Source organism: Sus scrofa, chromosome 8, assembly GCF_000003025.6.
Source record: "Sus scrofa isolate TJ Tabasco breed Duroc chromosome 8, Sscrofa11.1, whole genome shotgun sequence".
NCBI lineage: Eukaryota > Metazoa > Chordata > Mammalia > Artiodactyla > Suidae > Sus > Sus scrofa.
The window spans coordinates 80,278,647-80,299,228 of NC_010450.4; the positions used below are offsets into that span (position 1 = coordinate 80,278,647).

The 20,582-nt window shown below is 41.0% G+C and overlaps 1 long non-coding RNA gene across 3 annotated transcripts in view; it reads right to left on the reverse strand.

Moving 5' to 3' along the window:
* The window catches only part of LOC110261980, a 57,978-nt gene that overhangs the window by 32,365 nt on the left and 5,031 nt on the right, over nt 1-20,582 (reverse strand). For 2 of the 3 annotated variants that reach the window (XR_002346407.1, XR_002346405.1), the window contains exon 2: nt 11,865-12,091. This is a non-coding gene — a long non-coding RNA (uncharacterized LOC110261980). Of the gene's footprint in view, nt 1-266; nt 326-11,864; nt 12,092-20,582 lie in introns of all 3 variants that reach the window. The other variant, XR_002346406.1, reaches the window with a different exon arrangement.

A 20,582-nucleotide genomic window follows, 5' to 3' on the forward strand; every position in this document is an offset into this window, starting at 1 on the left:
ACATTGATAACATAGGCAGGCAGGTGGGCAGGCATTTTATGAACTTGGCCAGATTGGAAAATGGCAAGTATTCTTTTGTTTTCTGATGCCATGATGGAAATATACAGAAATGCTAATCATTCTGATTGTGCTTATGATTTAAATTCCCTATCTACAAAATACAAACAGACTCTAAGACAAGGAAAACAGACTTATGATTGCCAAGGGGAAGTGGGGAGGGAGTGGGATGGACTGGGAGTTCAGAGTTAGTAGATGCAAAGTATTACCTTTAGAATAGATAAGCAATGAGGTCCTGCTGTATGGCACAGGGAACTATATCCAGTGTCTTGGGAGAGAACATGATAGAAGATAATATGAGAAAAAGAATATCTATATCTATGACTGGGTCACTATGCTGTACAGCAGAAATTGACAGAACATTGTAAATCAACTATACTTTAATAAAAAAAAGATTTAAGCTCTTTTATATCACACTTCAGGTAAGAGATTCAGAGTAATATTATAGAGTGAATATGGCATGACTCAGGGAATCCTTGATTCTTGGATCCAGTACATGGAATATAGATGTCAGCTCTGGCTCTTGTGTGATCTTAGACATCCTCAAAGTTCTATCTCAACCCACCCATTTGACAGTGATTAAGTACTTATATTGTTTTCCTCTCTTCATGTCTACATGTTAGTTTGCAAACCTATCACATGCCTTACATGATTTACCTGATTAAGGATTGCATAACCCATACATATTTGTGTTTCCTAGACTATATATCTGATCTGTGTGTTGATTGATTTTGAAGCCAAATGAATGTTTTGTTTTTTCTTTATACATCAATTCTATTGTAATTTTATGCTTATGGGAAGGCTTTTAGCTCTTGAACCCACTGTATATAAGTCCCAGATCCATTCTCTTTGCTTCCAAGCACCCCCGCTAGACGTGTTTAATTTGGAATGGAAAGAGGAAGATTGCTTAGGGCATAGTTTCCAAAAATGTGTTCAGATGTTAATAGATTTTATTTTTAGGGTTCCATAGTCAAATGAGTTTGTGCAATGGAAGATTAAAATTAGTTAAAGCAGGTTTCTTTATGGAAAGACTGCTCTGGCAATGTAATATGCTAATGAGCAATTATAAGTCCCTGAGAGAGTGATAAAGTATATGGTTTCCTACCTACTTGACCATAAAAACCATGATTTGGGAGAGCAGCTCAGATGACTAGTTTTCTGCAGAACACTTTCATTTTGTGAAACCCTGATCTAAGAAACGAGATGAGAAAGGCTATTCAGTAGATTTAGGTAGCAAGAAGAGGAGAGATCAAAGATAGCGAAAGTGGTATTTGGAATCAAGAACTAGTATCTGTCAGGAAACTTAGATTATTGTGCTGCAGTGACAATAAAATCCAATGTATTATTGATTTAAATTAGATAGTGGAAGTTCCCTGGTGGCTCAGCAGGTTAAGGATCCAGCATTGTCACTGCTGTGGCATGGGTTTGATACCTGGTCTGGGAACTTCCAAGTGCTGCAGGCACAGGCGAAAAAACAAAAAACAAAAACAAAACAGCATTTATTTTTCATTTGTGCCTAATGTCGGTAACAGGAAGGCTGAGTGCACCACTCCACACTAAGCAGGCAGGCGTAGATCCATAGATCTATGATCTATAGGCCTCCATAGATCTGGAGTGTCACGGATCACAGTGACATTCACAAGAGGAAGGGAATGTGGAGAATCACATGGGAACTATTGAACGCTTATGCCCAGCAGTGACCCATACAACTTCTGCTCACATTCCTTTCACCAAAGCACATTACGTACCTAACTCAAAAGTTATGGGGATGTATAATGCTATCATAGGTCCAGAAGGAGAAAATCAGAATATTCGTGTGAATGTCCCTAACGACTACACAGAGGCTGAGGACGGCTAACTCCCCCCAAGCACTTTTCCATATCTGGTGACTTATCATTACAGATGCTCAAAGACCAGAATAATCCTGAGCAGCAATCCTAGTGTTGCAGGCTTTCCAGAGGAGGTGATTGAGGCCATCGTTAAGACCCCATTATGGCCCAAACTCTCCCTCTGCCCAGTCCAGCATCCTTCACTTCCTTTCCAAAACATGTCCCCAAAGGTAATCCCTAAAGAACTCCTGCTGGGTCATCTCTAGCTCAGAACCTGCATTATGGGGAACCCAGTACACCATATTATACAACAGAGGTCTTTGAATAATATGAAATGTCGTTTTGTATGTTTTTAAACTTTATGTAAATGGGATTGTATTACACACATTCTACAATTTGATGCTTCTCCCTTGAGGTTACGTTTTTGAGGTTTATTCGTTTTGGCTTGGGTAGCCCTAATTTATTTTAACTGATTTTTGGAAAACACCACAGTGTACTTAGGTATCCTCCTATTAAGGAGATTTTTTTTTCTGATTTTTTTTTATAATTATAATTTTGCTGAGACTCTTTTTTACATATCTATTTGTTCACATATACAAGAGCTTCTCTGATATATAAAATTAGAAGCAGAATTACAATAAAATAGGGTATGTACAGTCTCAATTTTATTAGCTGAATTTTCCTGAATACTGCTAGAATTGAACTTGCATGGCCATTTTTTTCTGTAATTACCTGTTTATCTCTTTGCCCATTTTTTTCCCATTGAATTCCTGATCTTTCTCTAAATGAGTTTTAAAAATGTACACTCCTGATACTATTCTTTGTCAGATGTATGGTTTGAAATATTTTCTCCCAGTCTGTGACTTGCCTTTTAACTTTATGTCTTTGTTTTATAAGTAATACTCATTTTTTTTTTCTTTTTAAGGCTGCACCTGCAGCATAAGGAAGTTCCTATAAGCTAGGGGTCAGATCAGAGCTGCAGCTGTTGGCCTATGCCACAGCCACACCAAAGTGGGATCTGAGCTACGCCTGTGATCTACACCACAGCTTGCGGCAAGGCCAGATCCTTAACCCATTAAATGAGGTCAGGAATCAAACCCGCATACTCACAGACATTATGTCAGGTTCTTAACCCTCTGAGCCACAATGGGAACGCCAAGGCTCAAATTTTTTTTTTTTTTTTTTTTTTTTTTTTGGTCTTTTGTTTTCCTTTTTCTAGGGCTGCTCCCATGGCATATGGAGGTTCTCAGGCCTACACCAGAGCCACAGCAACTTGGAATCCAAGCCTCGTCTGCAACCTACACCACAGCTCATGGCAACGCCGGAGCCTTAACCCACTGAGCAAGGCCAGGGATCGAACCCACAACCTCATGGTTCCTAGTCAGATTCGTTAACCACTGCGCCACAACAGGAACTCCAAGGCTCAAATTTTAATGCAGTCAAATTTATTTATCTTCTTTTCTTTATGGCCTAAGCATTTCCTGTGTTCTTTAGAAAAACTGTCCTCAAGTCTTAGAAGTATTCTATGTTTTTCTTGAAAGTATTGTGGCCTTTGCTTTTTACATTTGACCTATTAATCCACCTGGGATTTATTTGAATTTTGATACAGTAATATAATTCTTTTTCATATGGTCAATCAATTGTCCTAAAAGCCTCTTTTTTAAACTGATGTTCACATTAATTTGTAATATCGTGTGTGTGTGTGTGTGTGTGTGTGTGTGTGTCTTGGGCCTTCTGTTCTGTTTAGTCTGTTTGTCTATCCTTGCACTAACATCATTTGGCTTTAATTACTATGGTCTTACAACAAATCTTGATATCTGAAAAGAAAAGTCACTTTTCTTTGTTCTTCTTTAGAATTACCTTGGCTAGTCTCAACCTTTTGTTCCAAGTGAATTTTAGACTCAACCTGCTAACTTCTGCCAAATACAGTTCTCTGTTGGGATTTTGATTGGAAGTGCATGACATTTTTATATATTAATTTGAGGATAGTTGATATCTTTATGATGTTGCATACCTAGATTTATGAAAATGATATGTCTGTAGAGAGGTTCTTTTTCACCATAAACATGTCCAAGTCCCACTTTTTCAATAGTGTGATTCACCCAAGGGAGCTTGGATATGGAGGAGCAGGCTATGCACACACCCTGCTGCCCTGTTTTTGCTTTCAGTGTAAATAGATTAAATTTGGCACAAATGTGACTAGAAACAAATGCAGTGCTTTCAGAATGGCAGGTGCCATAGTAAAGAAGCTAGGTAGTAGCATTTGAAATTATTGAAAGGCTGAGAAATCCAGCAAAGGAAGTACACTTATTAGATTCATGAGAGTGATAAAATGGCCTTAAACATTAGGTCACAAAGCCAAAATAAAAAGACCAGTCTTCCCTATTGGGAGCAGTTAAGTGGGTTTTTTAATTTTTTATTTTTTTCATTTTTAAAGTTTTATTGAAGTGTGGTTGATTTACAGTGTTGTGAACATTTCTGCTGTACAACAAAGCGATCGGGAGTGGTAGAGTTTGGCAGACAGATATGCATTCATTCATTAAACAAGTATCCACAGAGGACCTACTATTTTCCAGATGATGTTCTGGCATTGGGAGAAGGTTAGGAAACCAAGTAAAACTGCTGCCTTTTGAGAATCCACTTGGGGGATGGACTTCTGAAATGCTTTATAAGTACCGAGCACCCACTGGATAAAAATTATAATCACTCCTTCAGTCCTCAAAGTGCTTATGAGAAGATTAACCATCATGAGATCACTAGGGCCAGAATCCATGCTATGTGGCATGGTCCAAACTACAAATGCAATGAAAGTTTTGAGGAGAAAAGTAATTGGAGATGGATTGAGAGTCAGAATAGGTTTCCTAGAGGAACTGCGTCTTGTGCTGGAATTTGAGGACAAGTGGGATTTTGTAAGCAGAGAGGAACATAAGGAGTTTTAGGTGAGAACAGCATCATAAACATAAGAAATAGATGAGATTCCCCAAGCGATGTACACATACAGGGGAACTCAACATTCCTGGAAAAGAGAATCATGTTGGATAAGAGAGGGTGAGGTTGGGTAAATCAGGTGAGGTCAGAAAATGGAGGAATTTAACGTGGCTGCAGAGACCAGATATAGACTCTCCTCTCTTCCTCCTCCTTTACTGCCTCCTTCGCCTTTTTTCAAGAGCAGGAAATTGATGTGATTAAAGCAAACTTAGGAGAGTTAAGAGCCTGACACTGATATAGAGGAAGCACTGGAAAGTGGAGAGAGAAGGGATGGACACAGTTATGCTGAGCCTGACACCAAGTGACAGCTCCTGAGGCAGAAGATGGTGTGGTTTTCCCAACATCATGAGACTTCGGTCAACGTGGGAGGCAAGAGTTGATATGTCTTAACGATAAACAAATAAACACTTATATCTCACATGTTTGCTGGGACCTGCTGCCCTTTGGCTTGAACATCCCGCCCACATCCAGACTTGGTTGAATGTCAGTACCTTTCTCATGCTTCCCGCAAACCCCCAGGGCCTCCTATCTCTCTTGATCACTCTGTCTATAGCACCTGCTTCCCTATGTGCTGCTTCAGTCCCCCTGCCGACCCCCGACAATCTATACCCCAAACTCTACCCCTTCACCAACATCCATAAAATACACATGCTCTCCAAGCAGTTTATGAGTTTATTTTAATTTCCTGAGCAATTGAGGATCATTGGAAAACGGTCACAGCGGGCTATGCACAACCTTCCCTTGGCTGCTGCTCCCGCCTCCCTCCCAGTCTCCCCTCTCTGCTTCTCATTGCTTCTGTTCTGAATTGCTTACAAGAGCCTCCTATCTGGCTCCCTTTTTTATGTAAAAAATCCTTGTCCCACACTGTCATACCCAAACAAATCAGGTGCTAACGAAGGGGAAAATATGATTTCTTAATGACAGTTAAGTGTATAAGTAATAAGCCAGTCCCTGCATTCTCATACCCAGAAAACACAAAGGAGAAGAAACTAAGGCAGAAAAATAAATATGCTTCAGACTTCATGGCATAAGCTGGGGTGGGGGAGGGTGACAGTCATTCAGAGAAGGAAAAGATCAATCAAGAAGGGTTGTAATGGAGGAGATAGATCTTGAATTGGTTGCTGAAGAAAGGCCTGAATTAGTATTGCAGAGAGAGGAGGCAAGAGGTCATTCAAGGTAAGGAAACACTGTAAGGAAGCCACAGAGGAAAGAAAAATCCTGGCATCTGGGAGCAGGCAGCTCTCAGCTGAGAATTTAGAAGCAAGATAAGGCTGACTGGGTGCTAGAAATGCTGGATTGCCAGACTCAAGGGTTTGAACTTATTCCAATAAAAATCAAAAGAAGCTCTAACGAATATGCTTTGGGAGGCAGGAGGTGAGCGAAGCTTTGAGGAGGGGGTCAGAAGGAAGAAGGAGGGATTCAAATACTATCAGAACTCTCTGTTTCTGGTCTCGGCTTCCTTCTGTAGGTTGGCTTCAATCACTTCTCTTGAAAATCAGCTTCCTCTACCCAGGGTCTGTGGTGATTCAGCAAATTCTTGGCTTCCCCATCCATGGAGAAAAGACTCTTACCTCTTGCTACAGCTCCGAAAATCTAAGAGAAGGATCCTGACCTTCTGTTTGGCTTGGCTGGAAATAATGACCCATGCCTAGAATTGAGCTCAGGAAGGTCAGCTTGTGGAAGAAGGTGGCGTTTTCTAATGGAGCACATACTAAAGCATCCCCAGGTTTGGGGAGGGGAGAAAACAGGGAGTAAAGAAAGAGACTAAGGCATGGACATCACTGCTGTGAGACAGATGTGAGTCAGGAAGCAAATACAGCTGGTGTCTAAGGTTGGACCCACTAGGAAACCTTACATGAAAAAAACTGATTCATTTTTTAGCAAGCGTTTATGGATAATCTGCTCTTCTTAAGTTTCTATTAGCTCTCTCTTTCCCCCTGCCTCATTTTTTTTTTTCTTTTTATGGCCACACCCTCAGCACATGGAAGTTCCCAGGCTAGGGGTCGAATCGGAGCTGCAACTGCCTGCCTACACCACAGCCACAGCAACACTGGAGCCCAGACACATCTGTGACCTACGCGGAAGCTTGTGGCAATGCCAGATCCTTAACCCACTGAGTGAGGCCCAGAATCGAACCTGCATACTCATGCACACTATGTCAGGTTCTTAACCTGCTGAGCCATGATGGGAACTCCCACTTTCCTGTAATTTAAGTCATTAGCCAATATTGCGTGCCCTTCTGAGTCTCCATAAATTCTGTTGGGGCAAATAGAAAATAAAATTAAAATCTCTTAGTCAACATTGGTTATGAACCAATTATTATGTTAAGGCCTATCTCCTGTTTTCAAGGAATTCTTAGTCTAGGAGTAAATGTACCAAATAGCTGTGGATGGAAAATGATAAATGCCACTAAGGAGGGATAAATAAAAGTCTATGAGTTCAGAGTTCCTTACTCTGAAGTGGAATTGTTGAATGGATATTTTCAAGTAGAACAGAGTAGATCAAATTAAGGCCTGAACATAGGACAATGCAAGGCTTTCTATGGAGAGGAGTAACTTGAATAGCATGGACTAACAAGGAACAGAATATGTTGGAGAAACAGTTTCTATCTGATAGGATGCAGCTGACCCTAAAAGGGGAGTAGGCCAAGATCAGTGGAGCCCTACCCAATCTGTATCTAGCTCTAAAGAGCTAGATCTAAGATTGTTTATTAGAAAACCTCGTGGTTCCTAGTCGGATTCATTTCCGCTGTGCCATGGAGGGAACTCCCAGACTGAGATTTTGAGGATGAGGGAGGAGAGGGCTTAGAAATGTCCAAAGCAGGTGTATATTGCAGAGTAAAGAGCATCCTCACAATGAGAAGCGATCACCTCCTATTTCTGGAGGCACCAGAATTTTTTTTTTGCAGGGGGGCACACCTATGGCAGGCGGAAATTCCCAGGCCAGGGTTGGAACCATACATGCAAGCCACAGCAGTGACAATGCCAGATCCTTACCCACTGAGCCACTGGGGAACTCCTAGAGGCTTTTAATCCTGATCCCCTGAGAGACACAGGAGAAGAGAAGAGAGTATTTATCTCCCACACAATCCCTCACAAAAATTGGTGGTGCTCCTGTGTGTTATATGGACCCCACAGGTCCTAAAACCTTAGAGTACCACTGATGGTGCCACAGTAAGGCCCGTGCCCCTTCAGATCCAGATGAGAGTTGCTCAAATGCACAGTCCACACCTGGTGGATATCCAAAGATTTTTGCCCAATCCATGTTGAAAATGCTTACCCTGGCTCTAAGATGCTCTTTCCTCTGAATTAAGTAACCTGTCCCTGTGCCCTGTCCCTGTTCCACACGGTGTCAACTTGACAACTCATTCCCCTTGTCCTTGACAGCTGCGCGCTAACCATGGCATTGGTATTCACAATAGACTTTATTGAAGCTTTGGGGAAATGGAAGGGCATTCATAGAACAGAAAATAGCCTCAAATGGGATTTAAGACATACCTGTTTTTTGTTTTTTATTTTTTTGTCTTTTTTTTTAGGGCCACACCTGTGGCATATGGAGGTTCCCAGGCTAGGGGTCCAGTCAGAGCTATAGCTCCTGGCCTACATCACAGCCACAACAACACAGGATCCAAGTCACGTCTGTGACCTACACCACAGCTCACGGCAACACTGGATCCTTAACCCACTGAGCAAGGCCAGGGATTGAACCCACCACCTCATAGTTACTAGTTGGGTTCGTTAACCACTGAGCCACCATGGGAACTGCATTTATCTGTTTTTAAAAAGCTGTCCCATGGAGTTCCATTTGTGGCTCGGTGGGTTAAAAACACGGTGTTGTCTCTATAAAAATGTTGGTTCAATCCCTGGCCTCACTCAGTGGGTTAAGGGGCCGGCATGGTCATAAGCTGTGGTGAAGTTTGAAGATGAAGCTTGGGACCAGCCAGTGTTACTATGGCTGGGGTATAGGCCAACAGCTACAGTTCTTTTTGGATCCCTAGCCCAGGGACTTCCAGATGCCACAAGTGTGGCTGTAAAAAATAAAATAATAAGAAAAAAATAAGAAAAGCCATCCCACGATTAAGAGTTTTTCAGAGGCCTTTTTACCTTATGTAGTGTCCAGCCTTGCACTATCTAGAAAATTGCTTCTCCCTGACCCCATGTCTCCTTTTCACTTGTTCCACTGAAAAACTTCCCCCAAGATCTCAAACTCTTTCTACTCTATTATATCAAGTTTTTCAATCAAGAGTGATTTTGCTTCCTGAAGGCTGGTTTGGCAATGTCTGGAGATGTTTCTGGTTTTCCCAACTTTGGGATGGGGGTTACTAGTGGCACCTCATGAGCTGAGGACGGAGATGCTGCTAAACATCCTACATGGCACGGAAAAGCCCCCCTCCCAACCCCAACCACCATCCAACAGAGACCTGTCCCATCCGAAATGTCAATAGAGCCAAGGTTGTAAAACCACTGCCCAGAGCAAGTCCGCCCTCTCCAACCTGCACATCCCAGACTCCAAGGCTCCCTGATCTTTGTATGACCACAAGCTACAAGGCAGTTCCCTCTATTAAACTGATGGGGGCACTGATTCTCATTATGACACTCAAGAGCCACAGAGACCCTGAAATTTCCTTTACCACAAGCTGCCCTTCTCAGAAAAAGTTGTGGTTTTGAATAGAATTTTTCCCTAATACATATAGAAGAAAGTTCTCCTCCATACTCAACTCGACTTACTCTGCCAGAAAGAGAAAGAGAGAAAGAGAAGAATGTAAACAGTGTGGGTGATTCTGTCCCACGTTCCACTGGAGCATATGCCCTAAAGGAGCGCAGGGCGGGAGATGTGAATCTGATGTTCCTTCAGTTTGTCTCAGTTCCTGAATCGCTCTCATAGTATGAGCATCTCACCATACTGAGTGTGATTCAAGTGTTTAAAGATACATTTTTTTGATACAACATGGCCCCTAAATGCAAGCCAACTACTTCATCAGGTGTTTCACTGAGAAAACAGCAATCTGTTCCAACGCTGGAGGAAAAACTGGCTGAGTTGGATGCTGTAGCAGCCTCAAGTGTGCATAAAAAGGGCCATGTATATTGTACTTTCCAGGGGAATGAAGAGATTTTTTTTCTAGGGTATTTCTGACTTGGTATGATTTTTCAACCTTGTTCACTGGCTTTGTTTTCTATTTTTTTATTTTTCTTTTTATGGCTGCACCTGCAGCATATGGAAGTTCCCAGGCCAGGGGTCGAATCAGAGCTGCAGCTGAGGCCTACACCACAGCCACAGCTACAGCAGATCCAAGCTACATCTGCAACCTACACCACAGCTTGGGGCAACACCAGGTCCTTAACTCACTGAGGGAGGTCAGGGATTGAACCCAAATCCTCGCAGACACTATGTTGGGTTCTTAGCCTACTGAGCCACAACGGGAGATCCACTCACTGACTTTAGAATCAAACTCTATGCAAAAATGCAATTCCATGTTATGGGAGCGATGGTGAGGAAGTAGAGGTCTTGGGATAGAGATTTGAGAGAAATTAGAAGTTGGGATGGAGAGAAGAGACCAAAAAGAAAAGAAGAAATCATCACCTAAGATCAGAGAGGCAAAGAAGCCCAAGAGAGTACCTCGCTACTCTAACAATTTTCAGGGACACATGGCTGATAATTGAAAGGAAACACTCATTTTATAAAAGGGAAGCTATGCCACAGAGAGCTTAGTTTGCTGCAATATTGATCTTTTAAAGACATTGCTGCACAATGTAGGATCAAATTCTGTAAACTCACAATGTAATGCCTGTTCGATTATTAACTCTTTTTCTGAGGGAGTATAATATAAAAATTGTGCCATGTTTGTGTTAATAAGTTATATGTCAGCTTGTGTTTGTTTTTTTAATTTAAAAAGCCACCAAATATATGCTATAAATGCTAAACAATTTTTTAAAATGTTAAACAGCAAGTAACAAAGGCATCTCTCACAGGTGTACCTTTGAAGTCAGTGTTTACAAAGTGGCTTTGTATGTGTGTAAACAGATTGAAAACTTAGGCTGTTACTAGTTATCTCTGTCTTTGCTGGTACATATTCTGCCAATGGTCCACCCTCAATAATTTGAAATGGAGGCTATTCGTCAGATTGTTAAGATGAGATGGGGAAAAAAAGAAAATTAACTCATAAATATTGCATGGGTCAAAATTTTTACTTCAGGTTTGGAAAGACAAATTCTATAGCAATCATTTCAGAAATTCCCATTTTAATTAAATACAGTATTTTCAAAATTGTGCTATAGTGCACAGCATAGTCTTTCTCTAACTTGGGAACTTCCTGAATAATGTACTAAATAAAGGGAAAATTGTTCTCTACTAAGCACTATTTTCAACACATAAAATTTTGTAGTGATTTTCTTTTATTTGGGCACAAATTAAGGACATGGCTACTTTCTCTGGGCTCCACTGTTGCTTTTGTTGTCCAGCCTTTAGTCTGGTACTACTATAAAGTCAAATTTATGAAAATCAGTTTAGAATGGAGAACCATCACTTCTCAGCCTTTTGGCGAAGATCGAGTGTAGAATGGGGAACCACAGAAATTAAACACTGGATTGGAAATATTAGAATATTAGAAGGGTATAGGAATGGAAGAGAGTTACCTAATAGGTTTTAGCTGACTTAATAATGCTAGTAGATAGAAAGTATTGGATTTCAGAAAGAAAACACTTTAAAGTCAAGGTAATAAATGTCTGAGACAGCATTTGAATCTAATTCAGTGGAGTTCTACAGTTCACATTATTTTCTCTACAACATTCTGCTCAGCTACCTAAACTCTATGATGAATTCGGTAATCTTGGAATAGGAAAAATTAGGGTATGAATACATTCAAACTTTAAATCTACTCACTATAGGCTTATATTCCATACAAATATCCCTTTTCTGTACCATCTGAGTTAATCAGGGTAAGGTACCTAGATCTCATGGAGTACACACAATAAAGATTTATTAATCACTTACATCACAGTCCAGCGCTGTCGGGCAACTCTCCTTGGTAGATTTCCTCCACAAGATGACTCAGGGATCTAGTCTCCTTCCATTCTATGATGCTTGCATCTTAAACTTGAGGCCTCCCAGGCATTCATGGTAAGGGAAGTAAGAGCTTAGACAATCATCCAAGGAGTTTTATGACCAGTGGAGCACATCACTTCCACCAATACACCAGAATCCAGTCTTATGAACACAACCTAAGGGAAAGAGAAGTTGAGATATGTGGCCTTCCTGTCCAGTCAGAAAGAGACAAAATGATGTTGAATTTGGCAAACCCTTAACACTGTCTCTTCCACATCATTTAAGGGAATTTATTTCTTCAGATATCAAAAAGACCCACTGAATTTTATGTAAAGGTCAAAGTCAACCTTTGGAACACCAGGTTATAAAAGGGGGTAGGGAACTGTACCACAAGAGTAGCATGTTTTGCGATGAGAGGCTTGAAATATCAAAAGAAAGTGTTCCTAAATGTTAGTGGAAGGAAGTCAGGCCAACAGTCCCGAATATCAAATAGCCCAGGAAGGAAAATACCAAAAAAGAAGTGATCCAATAAGGTCAGAAGCCAAGCATGGAGAGCAGGAAAGAATATGCCTCAAAGAATGAGTAGGAGTAAATGGTTTAGCATTAAGGGTATGTGAAAATATCATGGGTAACGTTCATTATTTACTACAGCCAGGCACTGTATAGATTATTAATCCTCATGATAACCATATGAGGTAAATTGTATTATCTCATTTTAGAAGTGATAAAACTGAGCTCCAGAATTTATGTAATTTACCCATAGTCCCAGAGCTACTCAGAGGTAGAGCTGGGATCTAAGCCAGTCTAAGTCTGGCTCCAGAGTCTATGCCTGTAATCTTTATACTTTATTGCCACTCTTAAAGACAAACACTGCTGGATTTCTTCTTTTATATGATACCTGGTTTATGACTTAGAGGCAACTTTTCAAAAGAAAACATAAAAGGCTGGATGTCAGAGTTCCAATGTACTTTATCACCTACTGATTCATCAGGCTATATTGAGACTTTCCTTCTTCCTGATCTCATTTCCTCTTTGCAAAGTAATTATTTAAAAGGCTACACACACTGATAGATGACTTACTCCATCACCCTGCTTACAGAACCCTGCCTTTGCCATTCCAGGTCAGAGGAAATCCTACTTCTAAATTCCTCCAGTGTAGGAAGTTCACAGCTTCCTTTGTCATCTGACTCACGACGTTGTAATCGGTACGTACAGTAGTTATACGACATCTGGAAAGTATGGGAAATCTGAAGTTCTTCAAATTTCCAGAAAAACCAATAAGTTGTGAATAGCGTATGAATCAAAATGGCAAAATGTATGCTTTCTGCAGCTCCTCCACCCTTAAAGATTGGCTGACAAATCAATCTGGGTGATGTCTTTTTCTTTCTCTGTTTTATCTCTCCCATATGCACAGTTTTTGCAGACTGGAGAAGAAGAAACTACAACTGCTTTCTTCAGAATCCTTCTTCCTTGGCCCTTTGTGGTCTGAACAGCTCTCAGGGAAATGCTAAATAGCCCCTGAAAGCAGGGGTAACGTTGATACTATTTAAGGACGTGTGGAGCAGCACAGACCAGCCAGGCCTGCATATCAGCCAATAAGAATGAACAAGGGCTGTAAGCGGAGTCCAATTGTCTGGGTACTGATCCACAGAACATCAGTCCTGCCCTTAACCTTGTTCTGTGGTTTCTGGCAGCAGGCATGCTAAAGGAGACGGCTCTGCACATCCTCTCTGCACTAACATCCACACAGGAGACCACATGCGAGCTCTCGCTCTGGGCCAGGCACAGGTTAAAGGCTTAGCATTTTTGGATTTCCATGGAATAGCGGTATTTGTATTTCAGACTCAGCTGATATATCTCCCATAGGTGAAATTCATGTACTATTTCAGTGATTCTTTCTGGAGAATGGTTTGCACTGGACATATTTCGTTTCACTTGCAAAAATCACTGATTGAATATAGCTTGTGCTGCAAGCTTAACCATGTGGGTGGATTTGCTCCTTTTCACTAAACTAAATAGGCCAATTCCACTCTTTCAGTTTATGGCAAAAGACGGCCCCCTTGATTGTGAGTGGAAAAGCTGATCTCAGCATCTATATCCCAGCCCCTGGCCCCACTCATCATTTCTTGCACCCCTTCTTAACTACAACCTTAGATCTTCAAGCTACAGTTTAAGGCCATCCCATTTTCTACTCTGCTCAGGGGAGCTGATCATCAATTGACAAAGACTGTTATTGTTCCCTGTATTTATTTATCCTTCTCTCCCCCCGCCACTTTTTTCTTTTGGCTGTGCCCATGGCATATGGTAGTTTCTGGGCCAGGGTTTGAGCAGTGGCAACACCAGATCCTTAACCCACAGAGCCACTGGGGAACTCCAACCTCTTCCTCCTTTTAGCAACACAACTCCAGTTTTAAGGGGGCACATGGCCAGTCAATCTTTATTTTTTTTCTTTTAACTTTTTAGGGCCACATCTGTGGTAAATGGAAGTTCCCAGGCTAGGGGTCAAATCAGGGCTGCAGCTGCAGACCTATGCCACAGGTCCAAGCTGTGTCTGTGATCCCAAAGCTGTGGCAATCCTGGATTCTTTAACCCACTAAGCAAGACCAGAGACTGAATCCTCATCCTCATTGATGCTGGTTGGGTTCTTAACCTGCTGAGCCGTGATGGGAACTCCAAGTCAAACTTTCTTGAAAAGTGCTCTGGTAATGAGATGTAAACAAAAGTGATATGTGTAGGAGTTCCCGCTATGGCCCAGTGGGTTAAGAATTTGACCGCAGCGACTTCTATCACTGCCAGAGGCGTGGGCTCAGCCCCTGGCCTGGCACAGTAGGTTAAAGGATCTGGTGTTGCCACAGCTGCATCTTGGGTCACAGCAGTGGCTCGGATTCAATTCCTGGCCTGGGAACTTCCATATGCTGTGGGTGCAGCCATAAAAAAAAAAAACTGTCAAAAAACCCAAAAAAAACCCAAAAACAAAAGGCGTTCCCATTGTGGCACAGAGAAAACGAATCCGACTAGGAACCATAAGGTTATAGATTCAATCCCTGGCCTCGATCAGTGGGTTGAGGATCCAGCTTTGCTATGAGCTGTGGTGTAGGTCGCTGATACAACTTGGATCTGGCGTTGCTATGGCTCTGGGATGGGCTGGCAGCTACAGCTCCATTTTGACCCCCTAGCCTGGGAACCTCCATGTGCTGCAGGTGCAGCCCTAAAAAGACAAAAGACAAAGAAAAAAAAAGTGTAAATTACTTGGTCAAAGTTTTTGTTTTTTAGTATAAAAATATGGATGTGATGCTGGTGACAAGCCTCCACCTTACAGATGAGGACAATACTCAGGGGAATTGGGGAGCAGCAGGGACATGGTTCCTAAAGATCTCCTGTGGCAGAACCGCCTCTCTACACTGGATCACCTTCATTTTTGTTGATTTGGTGGAAGATAGAATTAAACTTCTTTCTCATTTGAGCTACTGTATTTTGGGGGTGTCTTTGTAGAGGAGCTTCGTTTGTACTTGGCTGATACATCAGGATAATTGAAAAATTATTTCTGAAGATTATTTCTAGGTTAAAGGCCAAGATGTTGCCAAATTAAAGTGAGCCGAATAGTAGTTAAATGCTGAGTTCTTAGGCCCTGTCATTATGGTCTGAATGTTCTTGCCTGCCTCCCCCCAGTTCATGTGCTAAAGCCCTAATTCCCAAGGTGATGGTATTGGGGGGTTGGGGGCACAGCCCTCACAGATGGATAAGTGCCTTCTTAATAAAGTTGCCCCAGAGCTCCCCAGCCCATTCCACCACGTGGGATAAAATGAGAAGTCCGTGACCCATTCAACCTTGGTGGCACCCTGATCTTGGACATCCAGCTTCCAGAACTGCAGATAGAAATTTCTGCTGTTTATAAACAACCCAGTCTGTGGTATTTTGCTATAGAGGCCACACCAGCCTAAGACGCCTGTCCAAATTAGACTGAATACTTTTCTCTAGGATTAGAGTCAAAACACTTAGCAATTCATATGACATAGGCCAACCAGTTAGAATAGTTCTGCTAATGATTTAAGATCAGCCTGTAATGATTTATATCAGCCCTGAATTTCATTGAGTAAAAGCTATTAGAATGAATTGTGCTGGGAAGAAAGATGATTGGAAAGTGACCCAAAGAGCAGTACTATTGAAAGGAACTGAATTTGAATTACTCTTTTCCAAGGATCTGTCGTTTCCTAGGTGGGCAGTTGTCATTACCCTGAAGTCATCTTTGCTCTTGAGGATTTCAGAGGGAATAGTTTAACTTTTAGAGCCCTGCCTTCAATGGAAATGATGAGCTGGGATTATCCACTATCCCCACTTTGAGTGTTGTTTGGATATATGAAGAACTAATTCCTTCTTCTTAAGATCTGGGGCAGAGAATGCAATAGCAAGGGTTTATGACAATGGACGTGAAACTCCCAGGTGATGAAAGACTAACCCTTATATTTTTGTCTCCCTCCCTCTCCAACAGTAACCTCATCAAGAAATAGGAATGTTTCACGCCCATGCAAGTTCTTAGACTTCCACAGCAAATACGACAGAATGATCCTACCTCGTAATAGGAAGGTACTGGCTACATGGAAGCTTATATTATTTTTTGAAATATTTTATGAAACATTTATAAATGTATGAAATATATTATGCATTATAATATTATAATTAAATATTAATATAACACTTTTAAAAAACAAGCCGTCAAAAACTCTGACTTTCACAGTAGCAAAAAATCAAACGAACTCAATGGGCTAACCGACTCATTATAATTGGTTTTGTAGCATGTCACTGTTTACCAGGTTAGGGAAATCTAATTAATTTTTTCTCGTAACTCTTACTTTGAGAAACTGTTAATGATGTTTGCTTTTCTTTTGGAACTGTTTTCCATCACCTATGAGGATCTACTGCAAAGAAGATCATGGAGTTTCCTCATAAGTAACATTTTCAACTCTGCCCTTTCTAATCCTGCTCACCCCAGGTCAAGTTCAATTTAAGTAACACTAGGAATGCAGTGTTATTTTATTTTTGTCATTCGTTCTCGATTGTTCTTCAGGTCCATCTTTTTCTAAATACAGAGGTTTCATTTATCTTGGTCGAATTGCATTTTTCAACCTCCTAAGGAAGTTAAATCTTACGTCATCATCATTTTTTTAAAAAATTTTATGGCTACACCCAAAGCATGTGAGAGTTCATGGGCCAGGGATTAAATCTGAGCCACACTGCGACCTACACCACAGCTGTGGCATCTCTGGATCCTTTGAGCCCACTGCACCTTGGGCCAGGATAGAACCAAGGTTCCAGAGCAACCTGAGCCACTGAAGTTGGATTTTTTAACCTGCTGCACCAGTGCCGGGAACTCTTTCAGCATCATTTCTTAATAAAGGGATGAGATTGTTATAGAAGTAAAGAGGAGGCCTGGATTCCTAAGGAAAATATTGGAAATCTCCTCTCTTGAGAATTGGCTAATAACTAGGAATGACCACCAGGACTTTGTCAAAAGCTCATCACATCTGATTGATTATTCAATTTGATGAAATCTGAAAAAAAAAAACAGTTAAAATCAAATTCAAGAGTAATGGGATCATCTTCATGACAGGACAGAAGCAGAAAAGTGATCTGGACTTGACCACAGTGAACTATGTGTGAAAAGGTAACTGAAGGGATGTGTTTTATCAATTCTCAACCTCTACCACCCCACCCCCGCCCCGCAATGAACCAAAGTTAGTGCCTTAAGATAACAGAATGGTAAAATGATAGGAACTTTAAGAGCTTGAAAGTGGTAACATACTTCCCAAATACTGAGTCAGGGGAAGAACTGGAGAGGTTATGGACAATCAACATACAGTTTGAGGGCTCTGTATTGAAAGAGAGTTTTCGGTCAAAAGCAGCCAGGCAGCCTCATTATTCCAAATATGATTGGGAAGCACCACCTCTCTTTCATCACTACCTGCCACTCCCCTTCTTCAGTCTCCTGCTTTGTGCTTCTCATCCCTCCCTCTCTCCCCCCCCATCAGCCCCTGCCAGCAAGAACCTTGCAAAGCTACAGCCTGGGAGCAATAGCTTCCAGTTCTGTACTTAGGGCAGTTGTTCACAAAGAGTAGTTTCTGGAGCTGCCGCTGCAACCCCCACCTGGGAACTTATTAGACATGCAAATTCTTAGGTCCAACCCCTCACCCACTGAATGGGAAACTCTAAGGGTGGGGCCTAGGATACCTTTAACAGACCTTCCAGGTGATTCTGACGCATGATAAAATTTGAGAACCACTGTTCTAGGGAAGAGAATTGTTAGAAATCAGAAGGGCTGGAAGACCTCCAGTGAAGCTCTGATTTTTGAGGGACCTCAAAAACCCTTCGAATTGGAAACAAGATCTTGAAGCCTCAAATGAATTGATCTTGATTTTCTATGACAAATTTCTGAAGATAGATAGTCAAGATTTTTGGAGAGCCCTTACCAGATCCAGGTACCGTGGTAAGTACATATCCTGTTGTGATATCAATTATCTCATGTTACAAATGAGGAAACCTATATTTAGAAAGATGAAGTAATTAGCCCTGGGTCATATGGTTAGTAGCTGAGGGAGCCAGGATTCAAAGCCATGCAGACTAAGATTACTGTACTATTTGATTTGCTGCTGCTGTGAAAAGGGGTAGTGAAGTAGATTTTCCAGGCTGAAAGTTACTGCTTAGACTTTTCATTCAAGAAGATTGAATCTTGTGGCTCCTTCTTTTACCCTGGGCTTTTCGAATTATCTGTAGAAGTTAGTGTTTGCTTGAACTTCTCAGTGATTAATTTACTTGATTAATGAATTTCTAGTGAATTTCTTGCAGTGGTTAATAATCTTGATTTAGCTGGATTTCCCGTTGTGGCACAGTGGTTAACGAATCCAACTAGGAACCATGAGGTTGCAGGTTCAGTCCCTGGCCTCTCTCAGTGGGTTAACGATCCGGCATTGCCGTGAGCTGTGGTGTAGGTTGCAGATGCGGCTCAGATCCCTGTTGCTGTGGCTCTGGCGTAGGCTGGCAGCTACAGCTCCGATTAGACCCCTAGCCTGGGAACCTCCATATGCCTCGGGAGGGGCCCAAGAAATGGCAAAAAGACAAAAAAAAAAAAAATCTTGATTTAGCTACTGGATCCATAGTTTGTTAACATACTGGTAGTTGTGTTCTAGTATTATAATCATATGGTATCCATGTAAAATAGAATGGATAAAAAGATATATGTTTCTGACATTGCATTTTTTGTTGTTGTTCCTTGGCAGTTCTTATTGAATGACAATAATTTTTTTAAATAAATAAAGGTAATTAAAAATTGGTTTTTTCTTCTTTTTAGGGCCACACCTGTGGCATATGGAGGTTCCCAGGCTAGGGGTTGAATCGGAGCTGTAGCCACGGGCCTACACCACAGCCACAGCAATGTCAGATCGGGGCTGCATCTACGACCTACACCATAGCTCAGGGAATCGCTGGATCCTTAACTCACTGAGGGAGACCAGTGATCCAACATGCACCCTCGTGGATACTAGTCAGTTTCATTTCTGCTGAGCCACGACGGGAATTCCAAAACCATATGTTTTCAAACAAAACTTCAGTTCATGTCATTCAAATCTGAAATAAAAGCAACATAATTGATAAATGAATAGGATAATAGTATATTAAGTTGGCATGGGTATGCAAATATTTTTTTGTGGGATTTTTTTTTCTTTTGAGATATATAATTATTATGAAAATAAGTGCTTTGTATTAATCAAAACAACCACATGAAAGTTACATGCATAAATGTATTAAAAAAATCCTAAGAGTTAACTTAGATCCTTACTTTGGTCATACAAGCAAGCAATCTGTACTGTCATACAAGCGGCATCGGGAGCCTACTCAGCTTCTACTTAGAGGACCACATTCATGGAGAAGGTCATGAAAAAGTTGTGTTTTCTTTTTTAAGTCATGAACTAGTTTAAATTTTTACTTGTTTTGATAAAATATTAAAGACTAGCTATAATTAGCACTAGCACTCAAAATAAATTGTGGTTTAAATGTTAATAATTGACGTGGCATACCCCTTCCACATCTGAGGTGTTTATACATGTTTCATTTTTACACATGGATATTTAATATCAAAATCTTATGCAGCAAACAAACCAGATAATGCTCTGTGAAAGCCTATCAATGCCCAAAGATTTGCATCTGGTTGGGAAAACAAGAAAGTCTATCTACCTCAATTTGTACTAAAATTGCCCATGTCTGTTGAAGAAAGTTCTACCAAGCAATTAAAAGTGCTTCATATCAAAAGCACTAATAGATAAGTGCATGCAAAAGGATTAGGAAAAAAACACATGCAATATAATAAAAATATCACTTGATCTAAGAATGCATTCATTCTCTCCACTGTGCCAGCTAGATGAAGTGGGAAATACTCAGCTGCCTTCTTTGGGACAAACTCAAAACTTGGATTAGGTCCTCGAAATGAGCAGATGACCTCTGAATAAGATAATTCAGTAGGCTGCTATAATAATATACCATTCCTTCCATTAGAACAAAAATCACTCAATTTAGGGAGACTGCAGGTGAAAGGGAAATTTGACACTTGCAGAGATTAGTTTTAGTTTGCTTTGTAATGCATTACCCACAGCAAATTCACCTCTATCTTTAGGAATAAAG